Raw genomic sequence first — 12,688 nt, 5'->3', positions numbered from 1 at the left:
AGATGAAGGATTGAGGATGAAGAATGCAGGTCGGGGATGTGGGATACAGGATGTGGGTTGCAGGATGCAGGATGCAGGATTTGTGTCTGCGATGGAGAATGTTTTTGTGGAATGCAGGATGTGGGACGCAGGATGCAGGACTGGGATGTGGGAAGCAGGGTGCAGGGTCCATGATGGGGGATCAGGGATGTGGGATTGGGGTGCAGGACAGAGGCAGGAGAAGCAGGGGATGCCCAGTCCCATTCCATCCCTGTGGGGCCAGGGCAGGGTCACCCTGTGGAGTTTGGGGGTCTCTGGGCTGTCCCAGGCTCTGTGTCCCCTTGCAGCCAGGCATGGCTGGTGCATCCCAGTGGGAATAATCCCAGTGCCTTACACGGCTGCAGGGGGAGATTAAACATTCTTGTGGTTAATCAAGTCTGAGCAGCCACCCGTTCCTTCCCCAGAACCAGAGATTATCCCATAATTAATTAATTAGGGTATTGCTGACATACACAGGCCTGGCGTTGTCTGAGTCCTCCTGCTCCAGGAGGAGCTTCCAGACAGGGACTGTCCCCTCCCCAGAGGCACAGCCCCAGCCATGGAGGGGAACCAGGGGACAAAGGAGGGTGGGAGGGAGGAAACTGGGAGGGAGGGAGAGGCAGCAGGGATGGAGATGGAATCAGGATGGAGGGGGCAAGTGGAGGATGGAGAGATGATGAGGAGGGTGAAGGGGGATGGAGGGGGATGGAGGGGGATGGAAGGAAGGATGCAGAGGGGTGGAGGGAGGATGACAGGGATGATGCAGGGGGATGGATGGATGGATGGATGGATGGATGGGGAGGGTGACAAATGGAGGGGACAATAAAGCAGGATGGAGGGGACAATGGAGGGGATGGAGGGTGTTATAGATGAAGGGAGTGATGGGAAGATGGAGGAGGTAGAGAATGGCATGGGGGGACAATGGGGGCTGTGGAGGGGACACTGCTGGGGCCACCTTTCCTCTCCTGCCCTTTCCCAGGGAAGGCTCCATGCCCAGGGTGCTGCAGCTGGGCCCTGCCAGGGGCACAGCCATCGGGTGGGGACAGTCCCCATGGCACAGCACAGACCTGGTGGTGCTGTCCCCACTGTGGCCCCACATCCTGGCTCCCCACCAAGGCCCTGAGCCATGGGCAGGGACGCAGGTGCTGCGTGGCCCTGCCTGTGGCACTGTCCCTGTGTCCCCAGGGATGAGTTCAGGGGCACCATAGCCCTGCTCCCCTGGCTGTCCCCAAATCCCCTGCAGGACCAGGCTGTCCTGTGGGGACAGCCAGGTGGGGACACACGGGAACAGGAGGGTGTACAGGCAGGGCATGAGACATGGCAAAGAGACAGAGGGGACATGTCAGGAGCAAGGACATGTAGGGACAGCGTGACATGTCAGGTGGGGTAACCTGCAGGGACACAGTGACGTAGGGAGGGTGAGGTGACATTTATGGGCAGAATGACACGCAGGGACACAGTGCCAGGTGGGGCAGGGTGCCAGGTAGGGCAGGGTGACACATGAGGACTGTCCCTTGCCCACAGGTGTCAGCAGAGGACCAGAGTGTGCTAGTGGTGGCCAGTGGCCTCTGGCCTTGGGGCTGACCTTGGGACTGTTCTTGGGGCTATGGGGCTGAGGGGACAGTGAACCCTCATTGTGGCCATCCTGGGCCAGCCCTGGGATGCCTGGGCAGGGACTCTGTGGGGCAACCACACCACAAAAGCCCCATAAGCCCCCTCTGTATGGGAGGGGTATGGGCTGTGTATGGTGTCTGTGGGGATGTGGTGTTTATGGGGTGATATGGTGTGTATGGGGTGATATGGGGATATGGTGTGTATGGGGTGACATGGTGTGTATGGGGACATGGTGTGTATGGGGTGATGTGGTGTGTATGGGGTGATGGTGTGTATGGGGACATGGTGTGTATGGGGACATGGAGTATATGGGGTGATATTGTGTGTATGGGGTGACATGGTGTGTATGGGGACATGATGTGTATAGGGTGATGTGGTGTGTATGGCATGATATGGTGTGTATGGGGTGACATGGTGTGTATGGGGTGATATGGTGTGTATGGGGACATGGTGTCTATGGGGACATGGTTTGTGTGGGGACACGGTGTCTATGGGGACATGGTGTGTGTGGGGACATGGTGTCTATGGGGACATGGTGTGTGTGGGGACATGGTGTGTATGGCATGACATGGTGTGTATGGGGACATGGTGTGTATGGGGACATGGTTTTGTGTGGGGACATCGTGTGTATGGCATGACATGGTGTGTGTGGGGTGATGTGGTGTGTATGGGGACATGGTTTGTGTGGGGACACGGTGTGTATGGGGTGACATGGTGTCTATGGGGACATGGTTTGTGTGGGGACACGGTGTCTATGGGGACATGGTGTGTGTGGGGACATGGTGTGTATGGGGACATGGTGTGTATGGGGACATGGTGTGTATGGGGTGACATGGTTTGTGTGGGGACGCGGTATCTATGGGGACATGGTGTGTGTGGTGACACGGTGTCTATGGGGACATGGTTTGTGTGGGGACACGGTGTCTATGGGGACATAGTGTGTGTGGGGTGATATGGTCGGGGATCCCAGTTCCTGTGACCTTGCTTTTCCTGTTCCTCCCCATCAGGACTTTCCATATCCTACAGGTTAACCATATCCATATCCTGCCAGGATAACCCAGATACCCCTGAGAGTATCCAGCTCCTGGAACTCTGGTTGGCTTTGGGTCCCTGCAGCAATCCCACCACAGCCAACACTGGGACACCAAGGCCACTTTTGAGACACGAGTGCCAGACCTGGGCCACCAAGGGTATCCCTGGACAGCACAGTCCCCTGTGGGACACTGCAGCCATCCCTGGGTACTGTGGCCACCCCAATTCCCAGCTCTTGTGGGTGACAGGGATCTGAGGGAGCTGTCACCCCATGTGCCCTGCAGTCACTGGGACACTCGACACCCTTGGCTGGCAGTGGGGGTGGCATGAGACCTTGGGACCTCCTTCCCACAGTCTGCCCCGGGCTCTTGGCATTCCCTGGCTGCCAGAGCCAGGCAGATGTGGGAGGGAAGGGATGCCCAGTGCTGGGGTGATGCTCTCCCACCATGGGGACCCTCTCCCATCTCCTTCAGCACTGCCATCCCTGTGGCATTCCAGGGGAATGATAAAGGGGACAGGCTGCCAGGGACACACCAGGACCTGCCCCACATGTCCCAGCCCTGTTCCCCTTGGGCTGAGACTGGTGTGGGGCTGGGGACCAGCTCCCCCCTCCCAAACCCTGCTCTGAGGTGTCTCACTGCAGAGCTGCTCTCACTGCAGCTCCACTCAGGGCCAGGTGCAGTCCCTCATTCCCAGCTCATTGCCCTGGAGCATTTCCACTTTGTCTAAACCAAGGTTGTAACAGGAGCACTCCGTGGCTGCCAAAACCTTCTCACCTTCGCTGTCACCAGGAAATGGTGCTGGAGCTCAGGAACATCCTCTGGTCAGAGTGCTGCCTCTGTTGGCAGGGTCACAGGAGGCACCCCTGTCCCCAGGGAGGACCTTTCCCTCTGTGGGGACAGATGGAAGTTCACACAAGCTGGGAACGGGGAAATCAGCCATGTTGGCAGTGTTGTGTTGACATTCCTTAGGATTTTTCTTGGTGTTTGTCCAGCTGGTAATGGTGTTGGCTGGAGCAGGCCTGCAGAAAAGCCTGGTGGGAAAAGGACACGTCCAGTGTGATGTTCCCAGCTCGGAGGGTGGATCCTCTCCTTTTCCCACACCAATGACCCTTCATCCTCTCCCTCTCTTGGCTTCTCCAGGGGGGAAGGGATGCTGAGGGTCCAGCAGGCATTTGGCTGCTCTCCCTCCAAACCAGCTTGCCAGCATTCCCAGAGATCCAGTGGGTTTATTTCCCATCTCCCTCCTCTGTGGCAGTTCTGTGGTTCAGCTCAGCTGTTTGTGGCACTCCTCATCCTCCTCATGCTCCTGCCACCCCCATCTCCATGCGCCAGATTGCTGCTGGGGGAGCTTGGGAAGCAGCAGGGCCTCAGGCTCCAGCCACCCTTTTGGGCTGAGATCAGAGGTTTTGTGGTTTTTCAGGCTGTGAACTGAGCAGGGGCTGCCCAGGCACAGCACAGGAGGGCTGGGATAGGGGAGCTCCCACAGCCACACGGGAAATCAGGAAGGAAATCACCCCAGCGCAAAATTCACCCCATATCCAAAGTGGGGGAGCAGGAGGGGCAGCAGAGCTCACACTAAGCCTGGATTTAGGATGGATCAGTTTGCCAGCAGCTGACTCCTCTATAATTAGACAGCAGCAGTGGAACAGGAGCCAGCTCGGAGCACAGAGCTCCAACATCCCCCCATGCAGAGCATTCCACATGACCCTGGGTGTGTAAACAGCCTCAGCAGGGATGGGCTGTGTCTCCTCCCCAATGGGGACACAGGAATGCAAAGTGCTGCCTCTCCTCAGGCTGCCCCCAGGAGAAGATGTGGCCCCAGTGGATAAATCCCACTGGGATGCAGGCTGGGTGGCCTAGCAGCATCTTGTCCCCCGTCACTCTGGGGGCTGGAAGGAGCTGCAGCCCTGCTGGCTCCGGGCCCTGGTGCCCCTGGTTTGTGGTTCCTGAGCTGTGTCCCACTCCTGTGTGACCTGGGGAACTCCATGTGTCCTTGCCAAGGTGCCACAGCCTCGGGCTGTGCCCTCTGCCCACCTCTGCCATCACTTCACACACGAGCTGAGAGAGGGAAAAGGGACGGCTGGCAGTTGTGTGGGAGGCTCCAGGCTTTTATCTTGGCCGTGCTTTGCAACAGATGTGGAGTGAGCAATGTCTGTAAGGCAGCAGCTCAGCTTTGCTGCACCCAGATTAAAGGATTTAATAATCTGCTGGCAAGATGTAATTGAAAAAGGCAGAGCTCTGGCTGTGCAGCACTCAGCTGAGGCACCAGGGCATTCCTGAGATCCCTCCAAACCTTCCAGCAACACAGCAAATCCCAGTGTGTGTGGGGCAGGCCCTGTTCTCCATGGATCCAGGGACTAACACTTCATCTTCCTTTGTAGGTAACGATTGATTTGTCAGTAGTGAGCTGCCAGGGAGATTTTCACTCTGTACTTGAGCTGCTCCAGAAGGGATAAGGAACTCAAAGTGGCACTGCCTCCATGCTGGGTGTGGATGTGGCACATGGGGACAGGGGTTACTGGTGGGAATGGCTGGATTTGATGGCTGTCGCAGACAATTTTATGAAAAATCCTTTCCTTAGGATTTTTCCTCCTGAGAAGCTGAGAGGCCTCAGGAACAAAATGCAAACAATGGTTATCTGCTGCTGTGGAATGCAACAGGTGCATCTGGGATTGGTCTCATAGAGTTGTTTCTAATTAATGGCCAATCACAGTCAGCTGGCTCAGACTCTCTGTCCGAGCCACAAACCTTTGTTATCATTCTTTGCTATTCTATTCTTAGCCAGCCTTCTGATGAGAACCTTTTCTTCTATTCTTTTAGTATAGTTTTCATGTAATATATATTATAAAATAATAAATCAGGCCTTCTGAAACATGGAGTCAGATCCTCATCTCTTCCCTCATCCAAGAACCCCTGTGAACACCACCACAGATGGTCTCAAGGGCTTTTCCAACACCAGTGATTCTGTGATCCTGTGACACCAGGTACATCTCTGGGTACTGAGGGGAGCACAGCTGCCCTTGCTGGAGGTCAAAGCTTCATTCAGCAGCAGTAGGGATCCATCCATCCATCCATCCATCCATCCATCCATCCATCCATCATCCATCCATCATCCATCCATCCATCCATCCATCCATCCTTCATCCATCCATCCATCCATCCATCCATCATCCATCCATCCATCCATCATCCATCCATCCATCCATCCATCCTTCATCCATCCATCCATCCATCCATCCATCCATCCATCCATCCATCCATCCATCCTTCATCCATCCATCCATCATCCATCCATCCATCATCCATCCATCCATCCATCCATCCACCATCCTCCATCCATCCATCCATCCTTCATCCATCCATCCATCCATCCATCATCCATCCATCCATCCATCCACCCATCCATCCATCCATCCATCCATCCATCATCCATCCATCCATCCATCATCCATCCATCCATCCATCCATCCATCCATCATCCATCCATCCATCCATCATCCATCCATCATCCCTCCATCCATCCCTCCATCCATCCATCCATCCATCATCCATCCATCCATCCATCCATCCATCCATCCATCCATCCATCCATCCATCCATCCATCATCCATCCATCATCCATCCATCCATCATCCATCCATCCATCCATCATCCATCCATCATCCATCCATCCATCATCCATCCATCCATCCATCCATCCATCCATCCATCCATCATCCATCCATCCATCATCCATCCATCATCCATCCATCATCCATCCATTCCAATCATTCCATCCAATCATCCATCCATCCATCCCTCCATCCATCCATCCCATCCATCCATCATCATCATCCATCCATCCATCCATCCATCCATCCATCCATCATCCATCCATCCATCCATCCATCCATCCATCATCCATCCATCCATCCATCCATCCCTCCATCCATCATCCATCCCTCCATCCATCCATCCATCCATCCATCATCCATCCATCCATCCATCATCCATCCATCATCCATCCATCCATCATCCATCCATCCATCCATCCATCATCCATCCATCCATCCATCCATCATCCATCCATCATCCATCCATCCATCCATCCATCCATCCATCCATCCATCCATCCATCCATCCATCCATCCATCCATCCATCCATCCATCCATCCATCATCCATCCATCCATCCATCCATCCATCCATCCATCCATCCATCATCCATCCATCACATCCATCCATCCATCCATCCATCCATCCATCCATCCATCCATCCATCCATCCATCCATCCATCCATCATCCATCCATCCATCCATCCATCCATCCATCCATCCATCCATCATCCATCATCCATCCATCCATCCATCCATCATCCATCCCTCCATCCATCCATCCATCCATCCATCATCCATCCATCATCCATCCATCCATCCATCCATCCATCCATCCATCCATCCATCCATCCATCCATCCATCATCATCCATCCATCCATCCATCCATCCATCCATCATCCATCCATCCATCCATCCATCCATCCATCATCCATCCATCCATCCATCATCCATCCATCCATCCATCCATCCATCCATCCAATCCATCCATCCATGATCCATCCATCTATCCATCCATCATCCATCATCCATCCATCCATCCATCCATCATCCATCCATCCATCCATCCATCCATCCTCCATCCCCACTCCTCAGTCCCTTGTTCCTGCTCCCTCCTGCAGGAACCAAGGCTGTGACTGGCTCTGCAAAGCACTGACACCAATGCTGGCCTTCTTCCCCCACTGGGAACCAGGCCCAGCACAAGCAGGTGATGCCATGGCCCAGGACAGGGATTTCTGCCTGCAGACCCCAGGGCTGGAGCTCTGGAGGGGAAAGGCTGTCCTGGAGGGCAGAGGCAGGGGAAGATGGAGGTTCTCAGGCATCAGAGCTGGGAAGGAGCCCCTGCAGGTGCCCTGGGCAGGGAGCTCTGGATGATCCAGGAGTGCTGGCAGAGCCCAGCTCAGTGCCCTGTGCTGGCCAAGCTGAGGTGACTGTGCAGAAATCAGAGCCGTGCCTGGCCCACAGAGCTGCTGCCAAAGGGCCCTGTGTGCCCTCTGTGTCCTCCCTGTCACCTGGAAGTGCTGACTGAGTCCTTCTCCTCCCAGCAGGCTGCAGGAACAGAAACCAGGGGAAGTGCCTGCTTCAGGAACATGGAGCTGCCTCTCTTGTTCCCCTCACGTCCACCTGCCTGGGAGAGGGGAAGGAAGGAGGTGAAATCCAAGGTGCTGAGAGCCTGACCCTGCTGGCAGCAGTGCCAGGAGCTGCTCCAAACACCAACCTGTCCTGCACTGCCCAAACAGCCTTGGCAGGAGCCACTCAGTGTGGCTGTGGGGTCAGCTGGAGGCAGGAGGGTGGCTGGAGGCCTGGTGAGACCCTGCACCATATTTGCAAAAGAGAAAATTTCTGTGGGGAACCCTTCTTGCTGTGTTGTCATTTCCTCTGCTGAGGAATTCAACATTCTGCCAAAGGTTATTTCTTACATTGGGCTTTCCTGAGGCATTTCAAAAAATTCACCAGAGCTAGAAAGGGGCTCAGCCTGGAGAAAAGGAGGCTCAGGGGGGACCTTGTGGCTCTGCACAAGTCCCTGCCAGGAGGGGACAGCCAGGGAACAGGGACAGGACAAGGGGAAATGGCCTCAGGCTGGGCCAGGGCAGGCTCAGGGTGGACACCAGGAGGAATTTCTGCATGGAAAGGGTGCTCAGGCCTTGGCAGGGGCTGCCCAGGGAGGTGGAGGTGTCCAGAGCAGGCCTGGATGTGACACTCAGAGGTCTGCCCTGGTGACAAGGTGGGCATTGGGCACAGCTTGGCCTCAATGATCCTGAAAGTCTTTTGTGAAGGATTCTGTGATTCTGTGTATTTACTTGAGTTCTCCTGCCCTGATGATGACATCAATAAAAACCAAAAAGCCAGAGGGGTGTCTGGAGTTCAGAGCTCCTGCTCTGGTGTCCGGGGTGCTTGGAGCACAGAACACACTGTGGACACCCCTGCTAAGAGGACAACGTTGTAGGGCAGCAGGTGGAGCAAATTCAACCTTTTCTGTTCCTCCTCAAACAGTGCCCTGAGCATCTGGGGCTGTTTAACAGCTCCCCTGGGGCTCCTGTCCTTACACAAGTTTGGGTTCCAGACACTCCCAGGAGCTGGCAGGGTCTGTGCCCCATGGGAGCTCATCCTTCATGGAACGGTGCTCCCAGAACCTCCTCAGATGGCCTGGCCTGTGCCCATGCCCGGCAGCAGAGCCCCCAGCCCTGCCCTGGCTGGGGGAGGAGCTGCAGAACACAGAGCAGATTGTTCCCAGTGGCTCTGGGATGACAAAGGCCCTTCCATCCCCACAGCACCACGGGCTGGGCCCTGCTCTGGGAGGCTGTGAGTAACCAGCAAGGCCAGTGTGTCACTGCTCTGCTCCTGTTGCACAACTGCCTGCTGATTCACAGCTCCCCAGCAGTGCTGCTGCAGTTCCTGCTGCTCACTGGCCCTGCAAAGCCCAGGAAGGGGCTGCCAGGCCCTGCTGGCTCTCCCTTTACACCTCATCAGCCCCAATTTGGTAATTTCTCCTCACCACAGATCAGTGTCCTCTGGGGATCAGCACAGAAGGTCCTGGGAAGGATGTGTGGGGAGAGCTGTGGGAGCTGTTCCACCCCTGCCTGGACATCTCCAAATCCCCCAGTGCTGCAGGGATGGTCTCCTGACTGAGCCACCAAGACCAAAGGTGTCTTTGTCCTTGGCCAGGCATCTCCTGAGGGATGGCTTCCCTCATGGGATAACATTTAACAATTGGACACGAGGGCCAGCTTACACAGCAGACAGAAAACATTTTGCCTTGCTTGCAGAGGGATGTGTGGGATTCTCAGGAGGAATTTCTGCACGGAAAGGGTGCTCAGGGGCTGCCCAGGGAGGTTTGGAGTGCCCATACCTGAAGGTGTCCAGGGCAGGTCTGGATGTGGCACTGAGTGCTCAGGGCTGGTGACAAGGTGGGCATTGGGCACAGCTTGGACTGGAAGGTCTGGGAGAGCTTTTCCAACCTCAGGAGTTCTGAGATTCTGTGTGGCACCACTTCCTCTCCAGGACCCCAGAGATAACCTTCCTTGGAGCACTGGAGTCCACGAGCAATCTGCCTAGGACAGAAGGTTCTTGCAAACAGGGCTGTGACCCTGCAGAGCTGACAAACGTCCCAGGAGTGCCTGGAGCCCCCTGGAGCGTGGTGCCAGCCTGGCTCAGTGGCAGTGCCTGTGCCACGGGCACTGGAGCTCTCCCCTCATCTCTGCTCAGTCACAGAGGAAGTGTTTGTGCTCTGCTCGAGCACAGAGCTAAAAATAACCCCGTGTGTGTGTGTGTGTGCTGTGGCTGCTGTGAGTGCTGTGTCAGCGCTGCAGCTCAGCCGCTGCCGGGGCTCAGGGGACAGGGACAGAGGCCAGGGGACAGCGGGGGCAGCAGCCTGCAGGGCCAGCAGGGTGGGAACCACAACAGCAAATACACCCAGCCCTGTGTCACAGCGGGGCCTGGGAGGGACACAGCCTGCAGGGAATCCCTGAGGCTGGAAAAGCTCTCCCAGAGCATCCAGCCTGTGCCCAATGCCCACCTTGTGCCCAGCCCAGGGCACTCAGTGCCACATCCAGGTGACACCTGTAGGGATGGGCACTGCAAAGCTCCCTGGGCAGCCCCTGCCAAGGCCTGACCACCCTTTCCATGCAGAAATTCCTCCTGATGTCCAACCTGAGCCTGCCCTGGCCCAGCCTGGGCCATTTCCCCTTGTCCTGTCCCTGTTCCCTGGCTGTCCCCTCCTGTCAGGGACTTGTGCAGAGCCACAAGGTCCCCCCTGAGCCTCCTTTTCTCCAGGCTGAGCCCCTTCCCAGCTCCCTCAGCCTCTCCTGGGGCTCCATTCCCTTCCCAGCTCCCTCAGCCTCTCCTGGGGCTCCATTCCCTTCCCAGCTCCCTCAGCCCCTCCTGGGGCTCCATTCCCTTCCCAGCTCCCTCAGCCCCTCCTGGGCTCCGTTCCCTTCCAGCTCCCTCAGCCCTCTGGGGCTCCATTCCCTTCCCAGCTCCCTCAGCCTCTCCTGGGGCTCCATTCCCTTCCCAGCTCCCTCAGCCTCTCCTGGGGCTCCATTCCCTTCCCAGCTCCGTTCCCTTCCCTGGACACGCTCCAGCCCCTCCAGGTCTCTCCTGTCAGGAGGGGCCCAGAGCTGCCCCCAGCACTGGAGGTGCCCCAGCAGTGCCAGCACAGGGGACGGGCACTGCCCTGGCCCTGCTGCCACCCCAGAGCTGGCACAGCCCAGGGGCCATTGGCCTCTGGAACACCTGGGCATGTGTCCAGCTGTTGGCACAGCACCCTCAGGGCCTTTTCCAGGCTTCCAGCCCCTCTGCCCCCACATGAGTTAACTCATCCTGCAAACAGTGGGAAATTACTGACAGCTGGATACTCAATTATGACAGCAAATTGCAGTTGGCAGTATGCTGGATCATACCATGGGAGAGCTCAGGATTCAACGTGAGAGGAGTGTTGGGTCTGTGATGGGGCATCTGCAGCGCTTCCAGTGCCTTCAGTGCTGGTTCCACAGCCTGGCTCTTGCAAGAAGCTTTCCTCCCCTCTGTGGGAAGAGCAGGAAGTGTGAGGGAATTCCCCATGTCCAGGTTGCAAACACAGGAGGTGCAGGAGGTCCTTGGGCTCCTCGTGCTGGGTCAGCACCTGAGCCATCCCCTCCAGCTCATCCAGGGAATGCTGCTGGATGAGAGGCTGGACATGGCCTGGCCATGTGTGCTGGCACCTGGAAATCCCCCAGTCCTGGGCTGATCCCCCAGTGTGGGCAGAAGGAAAGGGGGGATTCTGCCCCTGTGTCCAGGGATTCCACCGGCCCTGGGCATTCCAACAGCACAAGGACCTGGAGCTGCTGCTCCAGAGGAGGCCGTGGAGATGCTACAGGGGCTGGAGCCAGGCTGGGAGAGCTGGGGGTGCTCACCTGGATGGGAGAAGGATCCAGGGAGAGCTCAGAGCCCCTGGCAGGGCCTGAAGGGGCTCCAGGAGAGCTGCAGAGGGACTGGGGACAAGGCATGGAGGGACAGAACCCAGGGAATGGCTCCCAGTGCCAGATGGCAGGGATGGATGGGATATTGGGAATTGGGAATTGTTCCCTGGCAGGGTGGGCAGGCGCTGGCAACGGGGTGCCCAGAGCAGCTGTGGCTGCCCCTGAATCCCTGGCAGTGCCCAAGGCCAGGCTGGGCATTTTGGCTTGGAGCAGGCTGGGACAGTGTCCCTGCCATGGCAGGGGTGGAATGAGAAGGGTTTTGCTGTGCCTTTCCAGCCAAATCTTTGCACGCTCCCAGCCCTCTCCGGTTTCCCCTCAGGGCTCTCTGCCCCCTCACGCCTGCGCCGCCAGGGGGCGCCTCCTGCCCCGCCCTCAGACGCGCTCCGCCCCCTGAAGTGACGCCACTCCAACCCCTAGGGGAGGAGGCGAGCGCAGCCAATGGGAGCGCGGAGAGCGCAGCGAGGGGCGGGGCTTTCGCCGGCGCAAGGGCGGGGCTGACAGCCCCTAGGGTCGCGCGACCGCCGGTGACGTCATCACGCGGGGGTTCTGCGGGAGCGCACCTGAGCGGGGCAGAGCGCGGGAATGGCCGAGAATTGATTCCAAAAATCCCCTCCAGCCCTGCCCTCTGGCACTGGGAGCCATTCCCTGTGTCCTGTCCCTCCATCCCTGTCCCCAGTCCCTCTGCAGCTCTCCTGGAGCCCCTTCAGGCCCTGCAGGGGCTCTGAGCTCTCCCTGGATCCTTCTCCTCTCCAGGTGAGCACCCCCAGCTCTCCCAGCCCTGGAGCAGCTCTGGTGGCTCCTCTGGGCTCTGTCCAGCATCTCCAGGTCCTTGTGCTGTTGGAATGCCCAGGGCTGCGGCAGGTGGGCTCTCACCTGGGCACAGGGGCAGAGGAGCAGGATGTCCCCGTTTCCTGCTGCCCACTCTGGAGGATCAGCCCAGCATCCGAGGGGTTTCAGGGCCAGGGCATGTCC

Source organism: Zonotrichia leucophrys, chromosome 3, assembly GCF_028769735.1.
Source record: "Zonotrichia leucophrys gambelii isolate GWCS_2022_RI chromosome 3, RI_Zleu_2.0, whole genome shotgun sequence".
NCBI lineage: Eukaryota > Metazoa > Chordata > Aves > Passeriformes > Passerellidae > Zonotrichia > Zonotrichia leucophrys.
This window is presented reverse-complemented; position numbering follows the sequence as displayed.